Below are 13,958 nucleotides of genomic sequence, written 5' to 3' on the forward strand. Positions count from 1 at the left end.
GCGTGTGTATGTGTGCACGTGTGTGCGTGTGTATGTGCATGCGTGTGTGCATGTGTATGTGTGCGCGCACGTGTGTGCACGCGCGCGTGTGTCTGCACGCACGTGTGTGCATGTGTGTGTGAGTGCATGCGTGTACATGTGTGCATGTGTGTGCGTGTGTGTGTGCGTGCATGCGTGTGTGTGTGTGTCTGTGTGTCTGTGCGTGTGTGTGTACGCGTGCACAGAGATTTATTGTAGGGAATTGGCTCACGAGACCACGAAGGTGGAGCGGTCCCACCGTCTCCCGTCTGGGCGCCGATGGTGTCGATCCCAGGCTGAGTCCGAGGGCCTGAGAGCCCAGAGCTGGTGCTGTGAGCTGCTTTCCGGGGGCCGCAGTGGGCCGCTGCCCCACCTCCAGCCCCGGCAGAGAGCACCTGTCCCCTCTCTCTGCCTTTCTGTTCTATTCAGGCCCCTGGCAGACGGGTTGACGAGGCCACCCACGCTGGGGATGGCAGTTCACTTTACAACGTCCACCGGTGCTCACGCTAATCCCGCGTGGAGACAGCCTCACAGACGCGCCCAGAGTCATGTCCAACCAGCCGCCTGGACACCGCGTGGCCCAGACCCGTGGACTCGTAATATTAGCTCTCAGGGGTGGGCTGGTGAACAAGCACGTGGGCACCGGTGCCAGCTCTCGTGGGATTGTCGGGTGTGCGTGTGCAGACACGTGCGAGTGCAAGGATTTCCCTGGGTGTGCTTACCTGTGGGCTTGCTGCAGTGTGTTGAGGGGTGGGGTGGGGTCCCAGGGCCTCCAGGGCCGTGGGAAAGAGCAGAGGCCACCGGGACCCCAAATCTAACACCACCGGGGGACCCGGGTGGGAGGAGCCCGGCCCAGCCCCACACTAGGGGCTGCATCCCTCAGACCCTCTGGCTCAGACGACACCCTTGTCCCCCAGCCAGAAAGGGAACAGATGTGTTTGTTTCAGTTCACTTTGGTCCCTCATTCATGTCTGACTCTTTGCGACACCATGGACTGCAGCAGGCCAGGCCTCCCTGTCCATTGCCATCTCCCAGAGTTCACTCAGACTCATGTCCATTGAGTCGGTGATGCCATCCAACCATCCCATCCTCTGTCGTCCCCTTCTCCTCCCACCTTCAATCTCTCCCAGCATCAGGGTCTCTTCCAATGAGTCAGTTCTTCACATCAGGTGGCCAAAGTATTGGAGTTTTAGCTTCAACATCAGTCCTTCCAATGAACACCCAGGACTGATTTCCTTTAGGATGGACTGGTTGAATCTCCTTGCAGTCCAAGGGACTCTCAAGAGTCTTCTCCAACACCACAGTTCAAAAGCATCAATTCTTCGGCGCTCAGCTTTCTTTAGAGTCCAACTCTTACATCCATACACGACTATTGGAAAAACCATAGCTTTGACTAGACAGACCTTTGTTGACAAAGTAATATCTCTGCTTTTTAATATGTTGTCTAGGTTGGTCATAACTTTCCTTCCAAGGAGCAAGCATCTTTTAATTTCATGGCTGCAGTCACCAATGCGGTGATTTTGGAGCCCAGAAAATAAAGTCTCTCACTGTTTCCCCATCTATTTGCCCTGAAGTGATGGGACCGGATGCCATAATCTTAGTTTTCTGAATGTTGAGCTTTAAGCCAACTTTTTCACTCTCCTCTTTCACTTTCTTCTAGAGGTGTTTAGTTCTTTGCTTTCTGCCATAAGGGTGGTGTCATCTGCATATCTGAGGTTATTGATATTTCTCCTGGCAATCTTGATTCCAGCTTGTGCTTCATCCAGTCCAGCATTTTGCATGATGTACTTTGCATATCAATTAAATAAGCAGGGTGACAATATACAGCCTTGACCTACTCCTTTCCCAATTTGGAACCAGTCTGTTGTTCCGTGTCCAGTTCTAACTGTTGCTTCTTGAGCTGCATACGGATCTCTCAAGAGGCAGGTCAGGTGGTCTGGTATTCCCATCTCTTTCAGAATTTTCCACAGTTTATTGTGATTCATACAGTCAAAGACTTTGGCATAGTCAGTCAGTAGAAGCAGATGTAGTGTTTTTTTACAGCTAGAAACTCGGGTGTCCTGAGTCGCCTTCATGTCCAAATCCCCATTTCTGCGGAGAAATATACATATGGCGGTGAGAGTCTGGAGATGAGTTTCCAGCCAGATGAGCATCTGCACTTCAGAGCATCGTGGAGCTCAGGCTGCTGACTGCTGGCAGGTCACCGTCGGCCTGTTTCTTGGCCGGCAGGTCACCGTCAGCCGCTCCTTGGCCGACATGTGGGAGGCCGGCGCAGCCTGGAACCGCCCTGGGCCACCTCTCTGTGGGATGCCAGGCTGTCTCAGGTGTGGGGTCTGGCACGTCACCCTGACGTCCATGTCAGCTTTGCACCACGCAGTGAGTCCATTCAGGGCTGGTAGAAGAGGTCAGCCCAGTGCCTTCTTGCGGCCCCTCCATCCCAGAAAGCTGGTGGGAGAGTCGTGCAGGCCCAGAGTGTGACAAGGCCCACATGAATGCTGCCCCGGCCCAGGCCTCACCTCCCGGCCGGCTGTTACCTGCCCTATGACAGGCGTGCGCCTCCCCCGGCTCGCATCAGGGAGTTGGGGCAGGTGCATGGACCCCGCGCAGACCCTCTGGCCGCCTGCTCCTGCAGGCCTGGGTCTGCCACAGGCGCGGTGGAACCCTTCCGGAAGGGAGGGCCCTAGAGCGGGCTCTCCCCTCACGGTGCCCTCGCTGCCTATCGCCTCTGTCTCCCCAGCCCTGAGCGCAAGGGACCAGGGAGAGATGGAGCCGCATGCATGGGAGATGCTCCCCAAGTATGCCCAGGCTCCCAGAGGCCGTGAGGGTCTCAGAGGAGTCCGTTTGATCTGCCCGGTTCCTAACAAGCTCGGGGTGGCCTCTGCAGCCCCAGCCGTGGCTGGGAGTGGTGCTTCCGGATGGTTCTTGGGGTAAGTTTTCACAGACACCTGACCACTGAGGACCTGACCCCACGAGACGGAGGCCCCGCTCCATCCAGCTCGCTCAGCGACCGCCACCAGGAAGGGACGTGTCCGTGCCCCGAGCCCCCAGTACCCGAGTTGGTGGTTTAAGCTTCTGGCCTGAACCTCCCAGTGACTCTCGTGCAGAAGGCTGACTGATGGAAAGGGGACCGTGGCTGCCCGCCTGGGCCGTGTGGGGAGGTGAGGCTCGCAGGCCAGCCTCAGCTGCCCCTGGGGCCGGTCTGTGGAGCCCCGGGCCTCGCGGGTGGACCTGGGTGGCGGGCAGGCAGAGGGGCTGTGAGGCCTGAGCCTGCAGCGTCCCGGGCAGGGTGCGGATGCGATGCTCCCGCTCAGGGTCTGCACCCAGCCACCTTAGATGTGACTCTTCCCGGGAACAGCGGCCCTGATGGAAGCCTGAGTGTCGGGGGAGGAGGTGGGCCTGGGGCGGGGGCAGTGGGCGGAGTCTGGGAGCACGCAAGGGGGTGTTCGGGGTGTGAGCACCCGTGTGGGGGTGGGGGGCCAGGCCTGAGACAGGGGCGCGCCTCCCTGGCCTCTTGGCTTCCTGCAGAGCCGCTGCATTGAGCCTGGTGCCCCCAGCCCCTGAGAACAAAGCCCCAGGCCCCTTTCATCTTCCCTGCTCAGGGTCCCGGGGGGAGGGATGAACAAAAGCCTGACGTAGCACCCCTTCCCGCCCCGCCACCCTCCGGCCCACCCTTTTCTTCCCTTTATAATGTATTTTAATAGGGTCAGACCAAGATGGATGGCTCTGAGCCCTGGGCCTTGGGCTGCCCACCCGCCAGCCCCAGGGCCCTGCCTGGAGCCGGGACTGAGCGCCAAGAGGTGTCCCCCCTGAGGGCTGAAGGTGGGGTGCCCTCTGTCTCCTGGGGAACCCAGTCTGGGCCTCTTGGGGTGCTGGGCCCTCAGCCTCAGTCTTGGCTCTAATCTTCTCCCGACCCACCCGCCACGCCCCTGGCAGTCAGCCAGGCCGTGTGTGGGCCCAGGGGTCCAGTCCTGTCTCAGCTCTGGTGTAGGGTGGCAGGGGGAGACCCCGAGTCAGTGCCCCTGCTGGAGAGACCCCCACCCATCACCCCCGTGTGAGCCTTGGCTCTTGCCGTCGTCTGCTGGACTGCTGCTCACAGCTGACTGGCTCCTCACTCGCTGCTCGCCCTCTTCAGCCCATTAGCTCACTGGTTGCTGTTCAGTCGCTCAGTCGTGCCCGACTCTGTGACCCTACGGACCGCAGCACGTGAGGCCCCTCTGTCCTCCCCGTCTCCTGGAGTCTGCTGAAATTCAGGACATTGAGTCGGTGATGCCATCCAACCATCTCATCCTCTGTCGTCCCCTTCTCCTCTCGCCTTCAATCTTTCCCAGCATCAGGGTTTTTTCCAATGAGTTGGCTCTTCCCATCAGGTGGCTAAATTATTGGAGATTCAGCTTCAGCACCAATCCTTCCAATGAATATTCAGGACTGATTTCCGTTAGGATGGGCTGGGTGATCTCCTTGCAGTCCAAGGGACTCTCAGGAGTCTTCTCCAACACCACAGTTCAAAAGCATCAATTCTTTGGCACTCAGCCTTCTTCATGGTCCAACTCTCACATCCATACATGACTATTGGCAAAACCATGACTTTGATTAGATGGACCTTTGTCAGCAAAGTAATGTCTCTGCTTTTTAATATGCTGTCTAGGTTGGTCAAAGCTTTCCTTCTAAGGAGCAAACGTCTTCTAATTTCATGCCTGCAGTTACGGTCTGCAGTGATTTTCGAGCCCCCCAAAATAAAATCTGTCACTGTTTCCACTTTTTTCCCCTTCCATTTGCCATGAAGTGATGGAAGCAGATGCCATGATCTTAGTTTTCTGAATGTTGAGCTTTAAGCCAACTTTTTCACTCTCTTCCTTCACCCTTATCAAGAGACTCTTTAGTTCTTCTTTTCTTTCTGCCGTAAGGGTGGTGTCATCTGCATTTCTGAGGTTATTGATATTTCCCCTGGCAATCTTGATTCCAGCTTATGCTTCATCCAGCCCAGCATTTCGCATGATGTACTCTGCATATAAGTTAAATAAGCAGGGTGACAGTTTACAGCCTTGACGTACTCCTTTCCCAATTTTGAACCAGTCTATTGTTCAATGTCCCATTCTAACTCTTGCTTCTTGACCTGCATACAGGTTTCTCAGGAAGCAGGTCAGGTAGTCCGGTATTCCTATCTCTTTAAGAATTTTCCAGTTTATGGTGATCCACACAGTCACCACACTTCTTCTTTGGAGAAGGCAGTGGCACCCCACTCCAGTACTCTTGCCTGGAAAATCCCATGGATGGAGGAGCCTGGTGGGCTGCAGTCCGTGGGGTCACTAAGAGTCGGGCACGACTGAGCGACTTCACTTTCCCTTTTCACTTTCATGCATTGGAGAAGGAAATGGCAACCCACTCCAGTGTTCTTGCCTGGAGAATCCCAGGGACAGGGGAGCCTGGTGGGCTGCCGTCTATGGGGTCGCACAGAGTCGGACACGACTGAAGTGACTTAGCAGCAGCACACAGTCAAAGGCTTTGGCATAGTCACTGAAGGAGTAGTAAATATTTTTCTGGAACTCTCTTGCTTTTTCTATGATCCAAAGGATGTTGGCAATTTTGTTCCTCTGCTGTTTCTAAACCCAGCTTGTATATCTGGAAGTTTTCAGTTCACATACTTCTGAAGCCCAGCTGGAAGGATTTTGAGCATTACCTTGCTTGTATGTGAAATGAGCACTGTTGTGCGGTAATTTGAGCATTCTTTGGCATTGCCCTTCTTTGGAATCGAAATGAACACTAACCTTTTCCAGTCCTGTGGCCACTGCTGTGTTTTCCAAATTTGCTGACATATTGAGCACAGCACTTTCATGGCATCATCTTCCAGGATTTGAAATAGCTCAGCTGGAATTCCATCACCTCCACTAGCTTTGTTCGTAGTGATGCTTCCTAAGGCCCACTTGACTTCTCACTCCAGGATGTCTGGCTCTAGGTGAGTGATCACACCATCGTGATTATCTCGGTCATGAAGATCTTTTTTGTACAGTTCTTCTGTGTCTTCTTGCCACCTCTTCTTAGTATCTTCTGCTTCTGTTAGGTCCATACCATTTCTGTCCTTTATCGAGCCCACCTTGCATGAAATGCTCCCTTGGCATCTCCAGTTTTCTTGAAGGATCTCTAGTCTCCCCTATTCTATTGTTTTCCTCCATTTCTTTGCATTGATCGCTGAGGAGGGCTTTCTTATCTCTCCTTGCTATTCTTTGGAACTCTGCATTCAGTTGGGTATATCTTTCCTTTTCTCTCTTGCCTTTTATTTCTCTTGTTTTCTCATTTATTTGTAAAATCTAAAATTCTCCAAGCCAGGCTTCAACAGTACGTGAACCGTGAACTTCCAGATGTTCAAGCTGGTTTTAGAAAAGGCAGAGGAAGCAGAGATCAAATTGCCAACATCCGCTGGATCATCGAAAAACAAGAGAGTTCCAGAAAAACATCTATTTCTGCTTTACTGACTATGTCAAAGCCTTTGACTATGTGGATCACCACAAACTATGGAAAATTCTGAAAGACAGGGGAATACCAGACCACCTGACCTGCCTCCTGAGAAATCTGTATGCAGGTCAAGATGCAACAGTTAGAACTGGACATGGAAGAACAGACTGGTTCCAAATAGGGAAAGGAATACATCAAGGCTGTATATTGTCACCCTGCTTATTTAACTTCTATGCAGAGTACATCATGAGAAACGCTGGGCTGGAAGAAGCACAAGCTGGAATCAAGATTGCCAGGAGAAATATCAATAACCTCAGATATGCAGATGACACCATCCTTACGGCAGAAAGCAAAGAAGAACTAAAGAGCCTCTTGAAGAAAGTGAAAGAGGAGAGTGAAAAAGCTGGCTTAAAGCTCAACATTCAGAAAACTAAGATCATGGCATCTGGTCCCATCACTTCATGGCAAATAGATGGGGAAACAGTGGAAACAGTGGCAGACTTTATTTTGGGGGGCTCCAAAATCACTGCAGATGGTGACTGCAACCATGAAATTAAAAGACACTTACTCCTTGGGAGAAAAGTTATGACCAACCTAGATAGCATATTCAAAAGCAGAGACATTACTTTACATTACTAGACAACAAAGGTCTGTCTAGTCAAGGCTATGGTTTTTCCAGTGGTCCTGTATGGATGTGAGAGTTGGACTATAAAGAAAGTTGAACGCTGAAGAATTGATGGTTTTGAACTGTGGTGTTGGAGAAGACTCTTGAGAGTCCCTTGAACTGCAAGGAGATCCAACCAGTCCTTCCTAAAGGAAATAAGTCCTGAATATTCATTGGAAGGACTGATATTGAAGCTAAAACTCCAATACTTTGGCCACCTGATGTGACGAACTGACTCATTGGAAGAGACCTTGATGCTGGGAAAGATTGAAGGCGGGAGGAGAAGGGGATGACAGAGGATGAGATGGTTGGATGGCATCACAGATTCAGTGGGCCTGAGTTTGAGTGAACTCTGGGAGTTGGTGATGGACAGGGATGCCTGGTGTGCTGCAGTCCATGGGGTTGCAAAGAGTCGGACATGACTGAGCGACTGGACTGAACTGAACTGTAAAGCCTCCTCAGACAACCACTCTGCCTCCTTGCATTTGTTTCCTTTGGGATGGTTCTAGTCAGAGCCTCCTGTACAGTGCTACAAACCCCCATCCACAATCCTTCAGGCGCTCTGTCTACCAGATCTAGTCCTTGAACCTATTCGTCACTTCTACTATATAATCATGAAGGATTTGGTTTAAGTAGCACCTGAATAATCTAGTGGTTTTTACTTTCTTCAATTTAAGCCTGGATTTTGCAATAAGAAGTTCATGATCTGAGCCACAGTCAGCTCCCAGTCTTGTTTTTGCTGACTGTATAGAGCTTCTTTAGCTGCAAAGAATATAATCCATCTGATTTCAATATTGACCATCTGGTGATGTCCATGTGTAGAATCTTCTCTTGTGTTGTTGGAAGAGGGTGCTTGCTATGAGCAGTGCATTCTCTTGACAAGACTCTGTTAGCCTTTGCCCTGCTTCATTCTGTACTCCAAGGCCAAATTTGCCTATTAATCCAGGTATCTCTTGATTTTCTAATTTTCCATTCCAGTCCTCTATGATGAAAAGGACATCTTTTTTGGGTGCTATTTCTAGAAGGTCTTGTAGGTCATCATAGAACCATTCAACTTCAGCTTATTCGGCCTTAGTGGTGGGGCATAGACTTGGATTACCGTGATATTGAATGGTTTCCCTCGGAAACAAGCTGAGATCATTCTGTCGATTTTGAGATTGTAGCCAAGTTCTGCATTTCAGACTCTGTTGTTGGCTATGAGGGCTACTCCATACCTTCTAAGGGATTCTTGCCCACAGTAGTATATGTAATGGTCATCTGAGTTAAGTTCCCCCTTTCCAGACCATCTTAGTTGACTGGTTCCTAAAGTGTTGACGTTCACTCTTGCCATCTCCTGCTTGACCACCTTCAGTTTGCCTTGATTCATGGACCTGACATTCCAGGTTCCCGGGCAGTATTGCTCTTTACAGTCTGGACTTCACCTTCATTGCCAGATGCACCCACAGCTGAGCCTCATTTCTGCATAGGCCCAGTCTCTTCATTCTTTCTGGGGCTATTTCTTCACTTTCCCCATCTCCTCGCTACTCTCTATGAATCCCCTTGGTCATGGTCACCTGCTCCCCAGCATGGCCTCTGACCTCTCCCGGGGCCCTTACAGGTGGATGGCGGGGTCCCTGCTTCACAGATGAGGAGGCTGGGCCTCTGGGCACGGTGGTCATGGCTGAGTGGCAAGGTCACGAGTAACTTTCTCCTGGCAAGGGCCTCCCTGCCCCATGAGTTCATGGGGAGACTGAGGCCCAGCCTCACCCTTTGAGCATCCGGGAAACAGGACTTGGAACTGGGGTCTCGGGTGTTGGGCAGGCCCGTCTCTGCTCAGGTAAAGAAGGCGTACAGTCTCCCTCCCAGAGATCGAGTCACAAACTGAGCTTACACAGAAAATGGAGGGATTGGCGTTTCCCTTAACAGGAGGATTGGTCAGCTTCTTTGACGGGTTTCTCCTTCCTAGGGGGTGGGGGCAGCTCTATCCATAGCAGCCAAGAGATGGAAACAGCCCACGTGTCCATCTCGTGTGGATGAATGGATAACCACACGTCCATCCATAGAGTGGAATGCTACTCAGCCACGAGAAGGGAGTCCTGACGCATGCTACAGCGTGAATGAACGTCAGAAACATCACGCTCTCTACACGAAGGAGGCCGGATGCAAAGTGTCCTGTGCTGTATATCCTCACTTAGTTCAGAATAGGCCAATCCACAGAGACGGCAAGTAAGTGGTTGCCAGGGGCTGGGGGAGGGATAGCTGGACAGAGCAGGGCTCCTCCTTAAGGTGATGAAACTACGAAATTAGTGATGATGGATGTGCAATGCTATGAAAATATCAAGAATCACTGAGTTGTACACTTCAAAAGGATGACTTTTATGGTTCGTGACATATCTCAGCTTTAAAAATACACACACACACACAAAGCCATACAGGGGAGCTCTGCACGGCCAGGGGCAACGCCCCCCTCTCTGGCTAAACAAGTAGCAGAGTGGGGCCTGTTTCTGGTGCTTTGGGAATTGGGGCACAGGTGTAGCCCAGGCTCTGCTCAAGGAAGGGAGACTGGGGTCAGGACTTGGGTGGGGTCTGTGCATGCTGACCGCAGAGTCTCAGGGGGTCTGGCCCTCTCTGCCCGGCTTCCGCATTAGACGGATGGGGAGACTGAGGCTCGGAGACAGACACTGACTCCGCAGGGAGCACTCAGTCTCGAGCTCTCTTCCCTGAGGTCTGCTCCAGCAGCCCTTGTGTCGTCGGGGGCTTCCCAGGGGTCACCTGCAGACCCGGAACTGGGACTCCTGCCTTTGGTCTCCGGCTGTCCCCTAGGTCTGCAGTGAACTCCTGGGCTTGTGTGCATCGCTGTCTAAGAAATGACGCTCCGTGCAGCAGGTTCAGCGATGGTAAGCATTTATGGTCACGGGCGGTTTCTGTGCCTTTGGGAGCAGCTTTGCTGGGCAGGTCTGGTTTGGAGTCTCTTGAGAGGTTGCCGTCAAGGTGCCAGGGGGCTGAATCGACTTGCTTGGGCTGAAAGGTCCACTTCCAAGGGCCTGGCACACCCTGGCACACATCACTGGCAAGTCGGTGCCCGCGGTGGCCAGGAGGCCTCAGGTCCTGCCCACGTGGGTGCTCCGCGGGGTGTCCTCACAGCACGGTCACGGGGCGTCCCCACAGCACGCTGGCAGCTTCCCCAGAGCTGGTGGTCTGAGAGCAAGCCGGGCAGAAGCCAGGGGTCTTAGGACTCAGATGCCACTCTCCATCAGGACCACACGATGCCCACCTCTGCTCCCCACGGGAGGGCACCACCTGAGGGCTAGAGGCGGGGTCACTGGGGCCGACAAGGGGACTGATTGCCCGAACTTGTGAAGTTCACACTGAAAATCAAAACCTTTCTGGAGCTGGTGCTTGCAGCCTCACCAACCCTTTGATCTTGCTGTTTTTAGTCCTTCCAAATAAATTGACGATAATTCACTGTGATTGCCCCTGCTGCACGGAGCCCCGGGACCATCTCTTGGCTGAGGTGATATTTTTAAAGCTGCCTGACACGGTCTCTTTAGCAGGCAGGAAGACCGGCAGACCTGAGCCCTGATGGTGAAAACACCCCCAGGCGTGTCCCGTCCTGTGCGCCGCGGCCAACGCTGGGCAGGGAAGACAAAGTGGACTGTGCCATGGAAGCTCTGTGTTGGGGGAAGGGCCAACAGTACGATATCAGGAGGGTCCACAGATCAGTGAGAAACGCCGGGACTTCCCCGGCAGCCCAGCGGACTCTGCGCTTCCACTGCTGGGGCCCTGGGCTCCAGCCCTGGTCGGGGAACGAATCCTGCAGTCAAAAAATTAGTCAATAAAAGTGAAAAGGGCTTCCTAGGTCGTGCAGTGGTATAGGATCCACCTGCAAACGCAGGAGACGCAGGAGACGTGGATTCGATCCCTGGGTCCAGAAGATCCCTTGGAGTAGGAAATGGCAACCCATTCCAGTAGTCTTGCCTAGGAAATCTGATGGACAGTGGAGCCTGGTGGGCTACAGTCTATGGGGTCCCAGAGAGTCAGACACGACTAAAGCCACTAAACAACAGCAGCAATAATCAGAAGGAAGAGAGAAATGCTGCTCCCGGGGAGCCCTCTTCTTTTATTTCCAGGTGGCTCTGTGTTCTCAGAGGCTGACCCTACTGATGGAATCCAGGCCTCCCCCTCCTCCAGCTTTAGACGGTGGTGGCTGTCACTAAGCTGTGTCCAGCTCTTGTGACCCCATGGACTGAAGCCCTCCAGGCTCCTCTATCCATGGGATTCTCCAGGCAAGAATCCTGGAGTGGGTTGCCATTCCCTTCTCCAGGGGATCTTCCCAACCCAGGGATCAAACCCTGGTCTCCTGCACTGCAGGCAGATTCTTCACAACCTCGGCTACCAGGGTAAACCAGCTTCAGAGGGGTGTAGCAATTCTGGTCAGGGTGTTGATTTCTCTCCAGGAGGCCAGTGCCTGCCAGGTGCCCCCATCCCAAGCCCTCTCTGCCTCTGGGTTCAGGTCACCACCCCCACCCGTCCCCCTTGCTTCTCCAAGCCTAGGGAGGGGACAGTCCCTGCTTCCAGCCCTGGCTCTTGGGGCCAGCCTCTTGCAGTTTCTCTCGCCTTTGCAAACTCTCTGGTTTGTAAGCAGTCCTCAAATTCCTCTGCCTGAGAGCAGCAACAAGAGGCCCCCCAGCTGACGTGCCTCTGAAGGGGAGAATGGGCAAAGGACAGCCAGTAAGCTCCTCTCGCTCTTCCGGGAAAGTCCATCTCTTCGAAAGGGGAGGCAGAGTTCCCATCAGTACTGCTGGGGTTCAGTCACTCAGTCACGTCTGACTTATTGCAACCCCATGGACTGCAGTGCGCCAGGCTTCCCTGTCCTTCACCGTCTCCCGGGCCTGCTCGCACTCATGTCCACTGAGTCGGTGCTCAGTACTGTAGACACTGAGGCCAGGAGGCAGTGTTCGCACGCCTTTCATTAAAACTCCAAGAAGACACAAACATTTTCTAAGAACATAGTGGGTGCTGGTCCCTCCCTGGCTCAGCAGGCTGCGTGGCCACAGCTGGACCAGGGGCCAGGGTTGGATTCATGGCAACTGGGCGGCAGGCGTCCAGCCTGGCAGTGAGTGCTCCTCCAGGGGGCGGGGAGTTGGGAACAACTGACGATGTCGAGAAGATCCCCTGGAGGAGGGCACGGCCACCCACTCCAGTCTTCTTGCCTGGAGAATCCCATGCACAGGGGGGCCTGGCGGGCTGCGGTCCGTGGGGTCGCACAGAGCCTGACTGAAGTGACTTAACACGCACACAGGTACAGAGGACATTCACCAGATGCCCTCGATTCTAGAAAGAGTTGAAAAAATTAATCTAAATTTGCCTGCCAGACCCCGATGTCACCATTATAAATGATAACTTGAGTATTGAATAAGACAAGAAAATGTCTATGATATACTTTTAATAGAAAAACAAGAGCACAAAATGGTAAATATAGTATGATCTCTAGGTTTAATGTATATATATTCACAGAAAGTGAAAGAGGAGAGTGAAAAAGTTGGCTTAAAGCTCAACATTAGGAAAACTGAGATCATGGCATCTGGTCCCATCACTTCATGGCAAATAGATGGGGAAACAATGGAAACAGTGACAGACTTTATTTCTTGGGCTCCAAAATCACTGCAGATGTTGACTGCAGCCATGAAATTAAAAGACACTTACTCCTTGGAAGAAAAGTTATGACCAACGTAGATAGCATATTAAAAAGCAGAGACATTACTTTGCCAACAAGGTCCGTCTAATCAAGGCTATGGTTTTTCCTGTGGTCATGTATGGATGTGAGAGTTGGACTGTGAAGAAGGCTGAGCACTGAAGAATTGATGCTTTTGGACTGTGGTGTTGGAGAAGACTCTTGAGAGTCCCTTGGACTGCAAGGAGATCCAACCAGTCCTAAAGGAAATCAGTCCTGAATATTCATTGGAAGGACTGATGTTGAGGCTGAAACTCCAATACTTTGGCCACCTGATGTGAAGAACTGACTCACTGGAAAAGACCCTGGTGCTGGGAAAGATTGAAGGCAGATGGAGAAGGGGACGACAGAGGATGAGATGGTTGGATGGCATCACTGACTCGATTGACATGAGTTTGAGTAAACTCTGGGAGTTGGTGATGGACAGGGAGGCCTGACATGCTGCAGTCCATGGGGTTGCAAAGAGTCGGACACAACTGAGCAACTGAACTGAACTGATTCACAGAGAAAAAAAAAGACTAGTGGGAAAAGCCAAAGTACTAATAATGATTATTTCTTCATGCTGGGATTATTGGTGTTTTAATTTTGTCTCTTATCCTTTAGCTTTCTACATTCTCCAGACTTTCCCAAAGGAATTACTTTTTCATTTGTTTGTTTAGAAAGAGTTACATTAGTCGCTCAGTCATGCCCGCCTCTTTTGCAACCCCATGGACTGTAGCCCACCAGGCTCCCCTGTCCATGGAATCCTCCAGGCAAGAATCCTGGAGTGGGTAGGCTGTTCCCTTCTCCAGGGGATCTTCCCAGCCCAGGGATCGAACCTGGGTCTCCTGCACTGCAGGCAGATTCTTTACCATCTGAGTCACCAAGGAAATGACTTAAAAATGCACACTGAGAAGGACCAGGACAGACAGAAGTCACGTGGGACAGACGGCGTCATGGGACAGCATCTCGCCCCTGATCACGTGTGCACTGCGCTCTGTAGTTCCCAGATTCCTCTCCCTGAATCATCGCTGGGGCGGCTTGGTGGGGGGGGTGCTGTGGTCACAGCCGGCTCCAGCCCATCTCTCTGTCAGTTATCCGTCCCCCTCAGACTGGTTCAGAACGCACCACCCC

Source organism: Bos taurus, chromosome 11 (genome assembly GCF_002263795.3).
Source record: "Bos taurus isolate L1 Dominette 01449 registration number 42190680 breed Hereford chromosome 11, ARS-UCD2.0, whole genome shotgun sequence".
Classification (NCBI taxonomy): domain Eukaryota; kingdom Metazoa; phylum Chordata; class Mammalia; order Artiodactyla; family Bovidae; genus Bos; species Bos taurus.